Genomic DNA, 11,631 nt, shown 5'->3' with positions numbered 1-11,631 from the left:
CGGTCGACTGCCGTTACAAGCTGTCAACTTGACGAGGCCATTAATTTACAAACTTTTCGTTCTTGGATCGTCGGTTCCAACGATACATCTTATATCAGAGACATCTTCGATGGAGGCAGTCAACGCACGTTCATTAAGGAAGACCTGGGGGCGCGGTTGGGACTAAAAATCATTAGAGAGACATGCCTAGCGGTGAACACGTTTGCGTCAGACGCTCCTTCTCGTGTGAGAAATTGCAATGTCGTCGAAGTTCACCTACGTAGTCAATTTGATGACAGCGAGCCCGCCATTGAGGCGATAGCCATGCCAGTAATTTGCCACGACATCCCAGCCACGGCTATGGAATAATCCTTCGCAGCCGAATTACGTGAGCAAAGTTACCAGCTGGCGGACGATCAAACTGTGCCTCGAGGATGTGGCGAGAAAGGCATTAGTCTGCTCATAGGATCGGATCAGCTGTGAAACATCTTGAGCGGCGACATCATACGCAGCACGGAAGTGCAAGGATTGGTCGCGGCCAAGACTACTCTCGGCTGGACACTACAAGGTCCTACCATGAAAGCGAGCTTCATAAACGGAACATCCGAAGTGATGATCTGCGTCCTCCGAGTGCAAGCTGGAGAAGTTAAAGGATCAGACCAAAGCACACTGGAGTCCTTTTGGACGTTGGACGCTATGGGAATTGCGCCAAAGAAGCAACTCATGGGCACGCAGACACGTTGGCTGTTTTCCAACGCAAAATTGCAAAGATTGGAAAGCGGTACCAAGTAGCTGTGCCGTGTAAAGAACCGGATATTGAGCTGCTACAAGACAATTACAGTGTCGCACTCAACCGTTTACCAAATCAGATTAAGCGCATCTCGAAGCCCGAAGGATTGCTTGAGAGATACGATACGGCGATTCGTCAGTACATCGTTTCCGGCCATGATGAAGTTGTACTTGACAAGGAATCGATATATGGTCCTGCGTGCTACATGCCACACAGGGAGGTTATTCGTGACGACTCACTCACAACCAAGCTCGGCGTTGTTTTTGATGCGTCCTCTCACACCAAAGGAGAGAGATCTCTGAACAGTTGCCTCGAAACTGGCCCGAACCTAAACCCGGACTTACTGCAGGTTCTCCTTCGCTTAACATGGTACCTAGTGCCTATGACAGTAGACATCGAGAAGGCGTTGCTGCAAGTGGAGATACGAAAAGAGGACCGTGACCTGTTCAGATTCCTGTGGTTTGACAAAAGGCCTGCTGTTCCTTTCACGGAAGAAGCGGTAGAGGTTTGGCGTATGACCAGAGTACCGTTTGGATCGACAGCAAGTTCATTCATGCTTACGGCTACGATACAGCATCACTTGAAGACACAAGTTCATCCCGAGAAAAGAGCCGTAGCACAGCTACTTCTGAAATCTGTCTACGTCGATGACCTGTTATTCGGAGCGAACGATATAGAAGCAGCGGTGACTATTTACAAGTGCACGAAAGAACTGATGGATGATGCTGGCATGCCTTTAAGGAAATGGAGCTCAAGCTGTAGGCATCTAGAACGACTGTTCGACTCCAATGATACTTTCACCCCTCTAGCCTATGAGAACACTCGACATCAGGAGAGAGTGCTAGGGATGGGTCGGTACAAAGCATCAGACGCCTTCATCTACAACCCGGAGAACATCTTTACTTTCTTGGAGAAGGCAAAAGACACTAAGCGTTTCGTCCTCCAGACAGTGTCGAGGATACACGACCCATTAGGATTTCTCGCTCTTTACGTTGTGCGAGGAAAAATGCTGTTTCAGCAGTCAGGGGTTTCGAAGGTTGACTGGAATGAAGATCTTCCTGATCACATTGCGGAAAAATGGCACGACTGGAGAAACGAATTGATCCATTTGTCAAAATTCAACGTTCCCCGTCACCTCATGAGTGGAGTTACAGAACCGCGTGACCTTCAGCTACACGTTTTCATCGACGCAAGCACAAAAGCGTGCAGAGCTTGTGCATACCTTCGTGTAGAAGATTTGCTTGAGAGCGTGGCTAGCGCTCTGGTTGTAGCCAAGTCAAGGATCGATCCACTGAAAGCTCTATCCTTGCCGCGACTAGAGCTAATGGGTGCGTTAACAGGTAGCAGGTAGAAATTATATAGTGGAAAGGTGCGGAGATCTCATGCCAAGAACGCAATGTTTTCTTTGGACTGACGCAACCATAGTGTTTGGCTGGTTACAGCGAGCGCCTTCGACTTTAGACGTCTTTGTGAAGAACCGAATCACAGAAATTCTGTCTATTACTTCAGAATGTAGCTGTCGGCATTGTCCAGGAGAAACCAATCCTCTTGATAGACTGACCCGACGTGTTTCCTTAAACGCACTGATTACTGAGGGAGACTGGTGGCAAGGACCAGCTTGGCTGAGTAAGGACTGAGAAAAATGGCCAGCTGTGAAGCATTCAGAACCCCAAATCAACGAAATCATCGGGATAACAGCGACAAATTCAACGACGCTTCACTCTACTTGAAACACATTGCAGTTAACTTCACTGATAGACACCAGGAAGTTTAGTTCACTGCACAAGCTTCTCCGTGTCACAGCATGGGTGCAGCGCTTTGTCTCCAACGTTAAGTGCAAGATGAAAAAAGTTGGAGTCATCCCAGCTGAAGAAATGTTGGCAGCAGAGAGATATTGGACGAGGCAAGTCCAAACTGAATCGCTTCCTTAGGAGAGGAGTTGGTTGCTGGAAAGGCAAGGTCCGCCCAGTAAATCATGGGTAGCACAACTACACCCATTTCTCGACGAGAACGGGCTTATACACGTCGGAGGAAGACTACAGAACATCACATACAGCCGAGACGTGAAGCATCCAGTGCTACTTCCAAGTCGACATGGTTTCACCGAGTTGGTATTTGCGGATGCCCATCGTCGAGTCATGCATGGAGGAGTAACGGCGATAATACACAACGTACGCGAACGATTCTGGGTCCCAAGAGCACGACAAGCGGCAAAGAAAGCAATCAACCGATGCCTTCTATGCGTCCGCTTTCGCACGAAACCCACTGTGACGCCGTACCCGCTGCTTCCAGTCTGCCGGGTCGAAAAGACGAAACCTTTCAACACTACAGGACTTGATTTTGCCGGACCATCGTATGCGAAGTCATCCGAGAGCTCCGACAGGAAAATGTACATCGTACTTTTCACATGTGTAGTAAGAACAGCATTGCATTTGGAACTGGTCTCAGATATGTCTTCCCTGCGTTCCTGTTGGCATTCCGGCGTTTCATTGCAAGGGGACTCCCAAGTACCATTTACTCCGACAATGCCATAACCTTTAAGAGAACGTCGCGGGAGCTACAAAAAATATGGAAAGTACTACGACAAGATGACTTTCAGGCTTACATTGCTAACCAAAGAATTCAGTGGAAGTTCATGGTGGAGAGGTTAGTGGGAACGGTTGGTCGGAACCGTAAAAATGGCACTCCGCAAAGTTTTAGGTCGAAGTTGTGTGTGCGCAGAAGAACTTTCAACTATTATTACTGAGGTTGAAGCGGTGCTCAACTCACGACCTCTAACATATTATGATAATCAGGCAGGCGAGCCTGTAGCCCTCACGCCAGCGCATTTCCTAGTGGGCCAGCAACTTACGACGTTACCAGAAGGAGAGACATTGTCAGACCGAGTAACCACACGATCGCAACGACTATCAGCGCCGCTTTCAACATCAACAAAAAATGATGAATGACTTCTAGAAGCGATGGAAACATGAATATTTGCTGCGACTACCATCGGCTCATCGCTCACCACGCATCACTCAAGAAATTTAAAGGTCGGCGACATCGTAACAGTCGACATTCCCAACACGCCCAAGTTATTCTGGCCTCTAGCCCGGGTTCAAGAGGTGTACCCAGGCACCGACGGATTTGTGCGCGCCAGTTTAACCCGATTACAGGGAGTCAAAGTCTTCAAGAGGCCAGTGCAGAAGCTGCATCGTTTAGAACTAGATGTCACCATATTTGAGGCCCCGGAGGATGTTGGAGATTAGCAGCAGACGACGAAGAAAAAGAATGGAACGTGGGCTGCTGCCTCCGCGCCTGGCGCCAAAGAGTGCACGCATCGTTATCATCGTCACGATACCCTTTGTGTTCGTCTCTCCCCATTAAAGGCTTCGTTGAGTGTATCGCGGCTCCGTCTTTTCTGGCGACGCAACCGAGTGGCCGGCGTTACGCAAGAACTTCTTTTTCTTTTTTCCAGGTTTCACAGGATCGGGAATATGCGGGGTGGTGACCTTCACAGTTCACACAATGGGGTGTTCCTGAACAGTTTTCGGAAGTGTGGCCTTTGTCACCACATTTTGCACAGGTGAGTTAGCCTCGGCAGCTTTGCGAGCCGTGGCCGTACTTCTGACAATTAAAACATCCATGAGGGTTAGGAATGTAAGGTCTTACACGGATTTTGGTATAGCCTGTCTCGAGAGTTTCTGGTAGCACACTAGAGGCAAATGTAATGATCAGATCTTTTGTTGGAATTTCGTTTTGTCACGCCTGATTTTTATCCTCTTTACCTGAATGACATTTTGGTCTTTCCAGCCTTCTAACGGTTCTGCTTCAGTAAGTTCTACCAGGTCGGAATCTGAAATCACGCCTCGGATTGTGCTGAGGGAATGACGTGGGGTCACTGTTATTGGGATGTCTCCAAAGGTTGTGAGATTTGCGAGTTTTTCACGCTGCAGCTTATCACGAACCTCAAGGAGGAGGTCGCCGCTTGCCATCCTTCTAGATTTATAGCCTGGTCCAATGGTGTCCGTCAGGGATTTAGATACAAGGAAAGGTGATATAACTCTTAGGGGTTTTTCGGGTTTGTCACTGTGGATAACGTGATATCGTGGAGAGGATTCTTTGCGCGGAGTGAAAAAGTTCAAGGTGACTTCAGTGCGTACGTGCTTTACAGCGGTACGATCGGGTAACAGAGGGAATGATGCTTTATGCATGTTGGATTTAATTCCTTCGGCAGCAATGGCAGCCACCCCTCACCGAGAACAACAAGGGGACGCTACAAGTTATACAAAGCAATGACTTGCACATGCCAGCCATGCATCGCTGCTATAACCCAATGCCTCATACTCATGGTTGAATATGCCGCACCAGATCAACCCAAGCTGCCTGGGAGAAACAGAAAAATTGGTAAAAAGATGATGACAGGACAGAAAGGTAAGTTGATAGGAAAGCAAACTGGAAAAGGCGACCACCGATTTCCCCCGGGTGGGTCAGTCCGGGGGTCACCGCAATAGCCCTCAGACTTATCCAAACAAACACATTCCCAAACCTACACAGATACAACAAAATATACCCACACACATATCGCGGCATCTGCCCCTGGTGCGGCGACACACGCCCTACACTCTTTCATATCTCGTGGGGGTGCGGGGGCAAACCTGAACGTTATAAGACGCCTAACACGTCATTTGAGTGGTGGGAGGTACAGCGGACCGGCGATACCCTGGCGTGACAAGAAGCTCTCGTCCAGCGAGTACGTCGAGCAGCCATGGCCAGTGGAGTCCTGGAATGAGGACACCACTCACTCGTCCTCAAGATCAACGACCTCGATGGTCTAAATAAATGTTTTCTCTCTCTGCCTCCGCCGAGGGGCCATAAAGTTCCGAACACCCGGCACCGGCTCAACCCCCAGGATCCTCTTTTCCCCGGACACGGCAAGCCGCGCACGGTTACACGCGGGAGACTCCAACCCTCGTGTGCTCGGGTACGTGGTGTCGCAACACACCAAACGCTTCCTGACGCAGACGCCCCTGTAGGGGGAAATGTATGGTTCAATCGATGACTACGCGCGAGAGAAGTGAAATTCAACGGTAGAATGATGAGCGGTAACGCTGTAGAAGACGACAAACGCGGGAACGCTCGGCACGCGGGACGCTCGGGACGCGCTCGCCGCTTGCTTACCGTGGGCCTCTTCAATTATCCGTTCCTGACAGTCCCGTACGCGTATTTTGCTTTCCGCGGATAATTCTGCACGCGAGAGAGAAAAAAAAATGAGGGGAAAAAATGACCTTTTTTTTCAACGCAGACGACGACGCTCGAACGCAATCAAATGGTTTGCATGAATGCATGCTCTGGAAGCGGTGCTCATTATATTGTCAATATATAGTTCCTCTACATAGAACATTTCATTCATTGTAATAAATACCACGATAAAAAGAAAGTGGCTGCATGGCCTAGTGAAATCGGAAACTATAGAGCACATCTTCCTGGATTGCCATGACTCCGTTTTCTTGTGGGACGTTTTCAAACGAACTCTGAAAAAAGAACTGCCGATAAGCCCTTTCGGTATTCGTTTCTTGCCATGCGCAGACGCAGAGGGAGTGCCGGATGACATGATAATGCTTTTGAGTATGAACAGTGTGTGGAAAACGCGCATGGATGTCAGGAATGCCTGCGTTGATGCAAGGTCGGTAAGGCAACACCTAATTTAAAGTCTCACGTACACCCGGGATGCCCTAAAGCACATGATTGACCAACCAGAGTGGATTCAGGAGCTTGACGTTTTGGTGTCTGTGGTGGGCTCTTTGAAGGCGTTTCAAATTAGCACAGTCTAGCGAAATTATGTAACAATATTGTGTAACGCCAAGTGACCTGCTTTGTATTTGTACGGCTGTATGTATTGTTGCGAAGAAGGTATTAAAAAAAGTTGTATGGCCTAGTGGTTACGACGCTCGCTTTGGGATGGGGGTACGCGGGCTCGAATCCCGCCTCGGCAAGGAGGATTCTTTCTTGGTATCACCATTTTCTTTTTTTTCCTCTATATTTGGCGGCGCGGTCGGTTCTGACCCGGTGCCGGGCGCCGACGCGAAGCGGCGGTCGCTGGGATGTTGCGGAGCGCAGCGTAGAAACACCTCAAATAAAAAAATACTGCTCCAGTCAGGTAGACTGCTCCCTCCCTGATATATTATATTTGTATCATTAAAAAAGTGATGCGTTTATTTAGGAATACCATCGATCCCTTAACAGCAGCCACAGTTATGCCTAGTCACAACCAGCCCAGCGTGTTCTCCATTCCAACGCCGGTGCAACGCCGGCGGCGTTGGGACGCCGCCACAGAGGAAGTGCCATCCTCCTCGCCCTCCTTTTAGGGGTGAAGCTCCTTAGGGTGTGGGTCGTTCCCTCCTCTGTAGTAGTAGTAGTATGTAGCCACCTCTAGTTTGTGAATTGCTCAATAGATGGAGTTGTGTGTCCGTATATGTATGTATACGCATATATACATATATATGTATACGTATAGTATAACCGGAAGCCGACTTCCGCTTCCGTTTCCACTTCCGGTGCCGCTTGCGGTTAAACTTCCGGTTCCGCTTCCGTTTCCACTTCCGGCTTCCGGAGCACGCTTCCGGCGTTTTTCTCTCTCGTCCGTAGCTAGGTGCGCTGCGGTGCACAAGGGATGATGATGAAAACATTTTATTGACAGGAAAAGGAGAAGGGAGTTAGGGGAAGGGTGGTCGGATCCTTATTACGGGATTCCGTTGGCTAAAGCCGCCGCCCTGGGACTTTTCACGAGGGCTTGCTGGTCCTCGAGGGTTAAGCTGAACAGGGCTGCCTCCCATCCTTCCCACGTTGGCTGTTGTGTGGTTTCTAAGGCACTATTAGCCTGACAGGCCCATACCATATGGTACAAATCTGCTTTCTGCCCACAGAATTTACATTCGGCTGAAATGGATTGTGGCTCCATAGCATGTAGCTTTACTGGATTGCTAAATGACATGGTTTGTAATCTCCGTAGAAGAAATTCTTCTGATTTATCTAATCCTTTGGCAGGGCCCGGGTATTTTCGTCGCGATAGGCGCAAGTGCTGTAGTACATCTGCCTAAGTTACTAATGGCAATGGGAGTTCCGGTTCTACGGGGAGGGAGGAGGAGGGACCCCGGGGGAGGAAAGCTCGGGCGGCGGCGTGTGCACGCTCATTTCCCTCTACTCCCTGATGACCTGGCCCCCAAATCAGCTCTTTGTGCAAAGCGAAGACCCCAGATTGTTTCAGAATTCTGCAAGCTAGCGGCGCAATTCTGCCCCGCATGTAATTTCTATATGCAGTTTGCGAATCCGTAATGATGTATTCGGAATTAGGATGCGCAGCTGCCGTAGCAATCGCCACCTCTTCCAATTCTGCAATTGCCCCGTGCCGAACAGAAAGTCCACTGACTGTTTTCCCTTGATGCACAACCGCTATTGTCGAGACCCGTCCTACAGGACCCGCAGCATCCACGAAGAAGGCTCCCTTTATTTTAGGATAGATCCCGTCCATCTTCTTGGCTCTCGCCCTCCTCCTTGCTTGATGATATTCAGGGTGCATGTTTTTCGGCAGGGGCAGTGCCGCAAACTTGCTCCTCCACTCTTTCGGGATGTCTTGTCTTGCTGCCGTGTGGTAAGGGCAGCTGATTTTCAAGTCCTCCAGCACCTTGCGCCCCGTTTTCGTTACTGCCAATCTGGCACATTGACTTAATAGGTGGGCCTCAATTAGCTCATCTGTTGTGTTGTGCACCCCCAACTGCAGCAAGCGCTCCGTAGATGTTTTGACCGACAGTCCCAGCGCCTTCTTATATGCTGTTCAAAGGATGATATCGAAATGATTTAAATCGCACTTCCTCATCCGAAGGTACGGAGCCACGTACACGATTCGGCTGAGTATAAAGGCTTGGACCAACCGAAGAGTATCGTCGTTCGTTCCCGACGCGCGCTCTCTTTCTTTTCCGTAGCTAGGGGCGCTGCGCTGCACAAGGGCGTTCGTTCCCGACGCGCGCTCTCTTTGTCTCTCATTCCCGACGCGCGCTCTCTTTATCTCTCGTCCGTAGCTGTGGTTTACCCGAGTGATCCTCCGGAGCTTCGCCCCACTCATCATCATTCACCCCGTGGATATGCTGTGATCTTTTTTCTCTCTCGTGTGTGGAATCATCCGCGGAAAGCTAAATACGCGTCCCGGATTGCCCGAGACGGTGCTTTCAGCCAATGAGCATTGCGTATGGAGTCTTTCGGACAGTCCGGGACTGTCAGAAACGAATAATCGAAGAAGCCCCGTGATTACGACAGGAGACGCCGACAGCCGTGAAGTGACGGCGACGACATGAAACGCTGACAGACCGAGCGCATAAGGTGCTTCGCACCTAAAAGACCATTCGAGCGATGGTGAGTAGATTCACACGCCTGCCTTCTCTTCACACCAGGAAGCATCAGTCGCTAATGCATTTATTGGGAAATGGGCTAAATAAATAGTCTTGCAAAACGGCATTCAAATATGTTGGGGGAAGCAATTTTTCTTTATTGGGAAAAATGTCTGCAAATTCAATTTTGGACGACAACGTGGACCTATCAAACGGAATGATTTCCCTAATACGAACATTTAAAGGTGCTAATTGTTCCTGCAGAACTACAACCTGTGGGGTATGTAACCGTGGTCACGTGTTCTCAAAAATGAATTTGGTTCACTATAATTACGCCGTAGAGGAGGTTCATAAGATCTTAAGTAGGTTTGAACCGTAAGTATATGAAATCTTGTGTGAAGAGAAGGTAAGCGCGCTTCCTGGTAAACACATTAACAACGAATTTAGGAAGACCTAAACATAGTCGAAGAGCTTCTCTCTCTAATAGAACAAGATATCCTATTATATATTTTGCACTTCCGGAAAACAAAACACAGCCAAATTCTAGAATCGGTCTTACATACATATGATAGATAATTATTGTGTCAATTCGCTTCCCTTACAAAAATGGGTTTGACCTTTCAGTCACCCGCGAGTCACCAACCAGTCACCCCAGTCACCTCCCTGTGGACTCGTCCTCCCTGTATACCTAGTCTGCAGATTTTCTGCAGACTCCGTGCAGACAGCCTGCAAACTTGTCTGTATAATGTGTGTGCACGCCCAGTGCGCGCGAGTGTGTGTATACGTATACGAATATATATATTCTGAACCATGATAGGTTTTATCATTAAAAAACGGTTAGTTTTGCCATTTATACATTACGAAAACTTTGCCACTGATTACTATAAGCACAGTCTGACAATGGCAGTAACCTAAGGAAATTAAATAATATTAATTGAAATGAGGTAATGCATACATAACCTGCCTTAAATACAGCAGTGGTACTATGGGTCGATTCACAGCCTAGATTTAAGCATGCATATATATAGGGTGCCACACACCGCCATGCGATCACCGTAAACATGGTCGCTTCTGGTGCCGGCCAACAGATGGCGCCACCGGGAGCACGCGAGTGCCGGCAAAATTACAGCTGCTACTATTTTCCCGTCTTCAGCTGTCGGCATGTCGGTACATGTGCGTGCGCGCTGCATTAACGCCGGCCGATGTGTAGTTTATTGGTGTGTACGCTGTGCCGACAGAAAGTGTGGTGCTTTTTCTGTGTATTAATGATCCAAAACCCCTGGGACCGCGTAATGTAGCGTGCAGTATCCTTCGTGTGCTACGCCGATGATTATCGTAGTTAGGCCCGTCGCACTTTCTTTGTTCCCGGCTCGTGAAAAGCCTCAGGTACTCTTGCTACGCTCGCAACGGATCAGAGTGCACGGAAGAATTTGTTGAAAGTCGTGCTATCACGTGCTACTAGTTCATCCACAATTCTACAGTGCTTACGCTGAATGGGCCGTACACCGACGGTTCTTGCCGCAGTACCTGTACGATGCTGCGGAACCTGTGACACGAAGGAGCGGTTGCCGAGTACGCCTAAAAGGTACGTCGGGCGCTTGCGCGAATTCTTGTAGTCCGTGAAGTGTACAATTTTATATTGATCGCAAGATGACTAGTAAGGCGACAAAAATGATAGATGTGCTTTCCGAATCTTCGTTGTTTTGTTGCAGTGCAGATATTGCATACAGTTTCATGAAAATTGCCCTGAAACGTGTTGATGTTGGATCGTTTATTTGCTTTCTTCTATGAAGTGCGCTAGCGCCGGGGATTATTGATCTGAATGGGCACAAAATTCAATCACGAAGAGTTACCGTTTGTGTCCGTAATTTCTCAGCAAGAAATATTGTATACGTATTTCTAGAAGTACGTCGATGTGGTGTCTTCACGGCTAACGACTGCGTGAGATGGCAACCGATTGCTTTGTCTGACGCATTGCCAAATTTTAGCTTATATACAAATTGCTCTATTTATAGAATGTCGTCAGACAGCCAGCATTTCTTGTGTTGGATGTCCTGTGTGTTCTCGTGTATTTGTAAAGGTTTCTGATTTTACTAATACGCCGAGATTTCGTCAGAAATGTTTCTTTTTAAACAGAATTTTTTTTGTTCTCTCTCCTGAAAAAAAAAGGCGGGGGGTCTGTTCTTTTTCAGCGCATCGTCCTTTGGGACAGTGCTTTGTTGCGCCGCATAAAGAAATTAGGTTTTCTAACGCTTTTCATGTGCTAAAGAATTTTCTTCATAGTACAATTCACACTTCACTTACTACAGATCTGCGTTTGAGTGAAGCTTTTGATAGTGGATTCATGTTTGCTGCAGTGCCATTTACATGTTAAATAACCGCCTGTGATGTAATAATCAGACATTTGTACAGCCAGCTGCAGCTTCCTGGAGCTGGTTGTACGAGACTTTTCACAATATAACATGATCTTGTTAAATCGCAAGTTTGCAGTTAAAACAG

Source organism: Dermacentor silvarum, chromosome 5, assembly GCF_013339745.2.
Source record: "Dermacentor silvarum isolate Dsil-2018 chromosome 5, BIME_Dsil_1.4, whole genome shotgun sequence".
NCBI lineage: Eukaryota > Metazoa > Arthropoda > Arachnida > Ixodida > Ixodidae > Dermacentor > Dermacentor silvarum.
Note: the sequence above shows the minus strand (reverse complement) of the source record.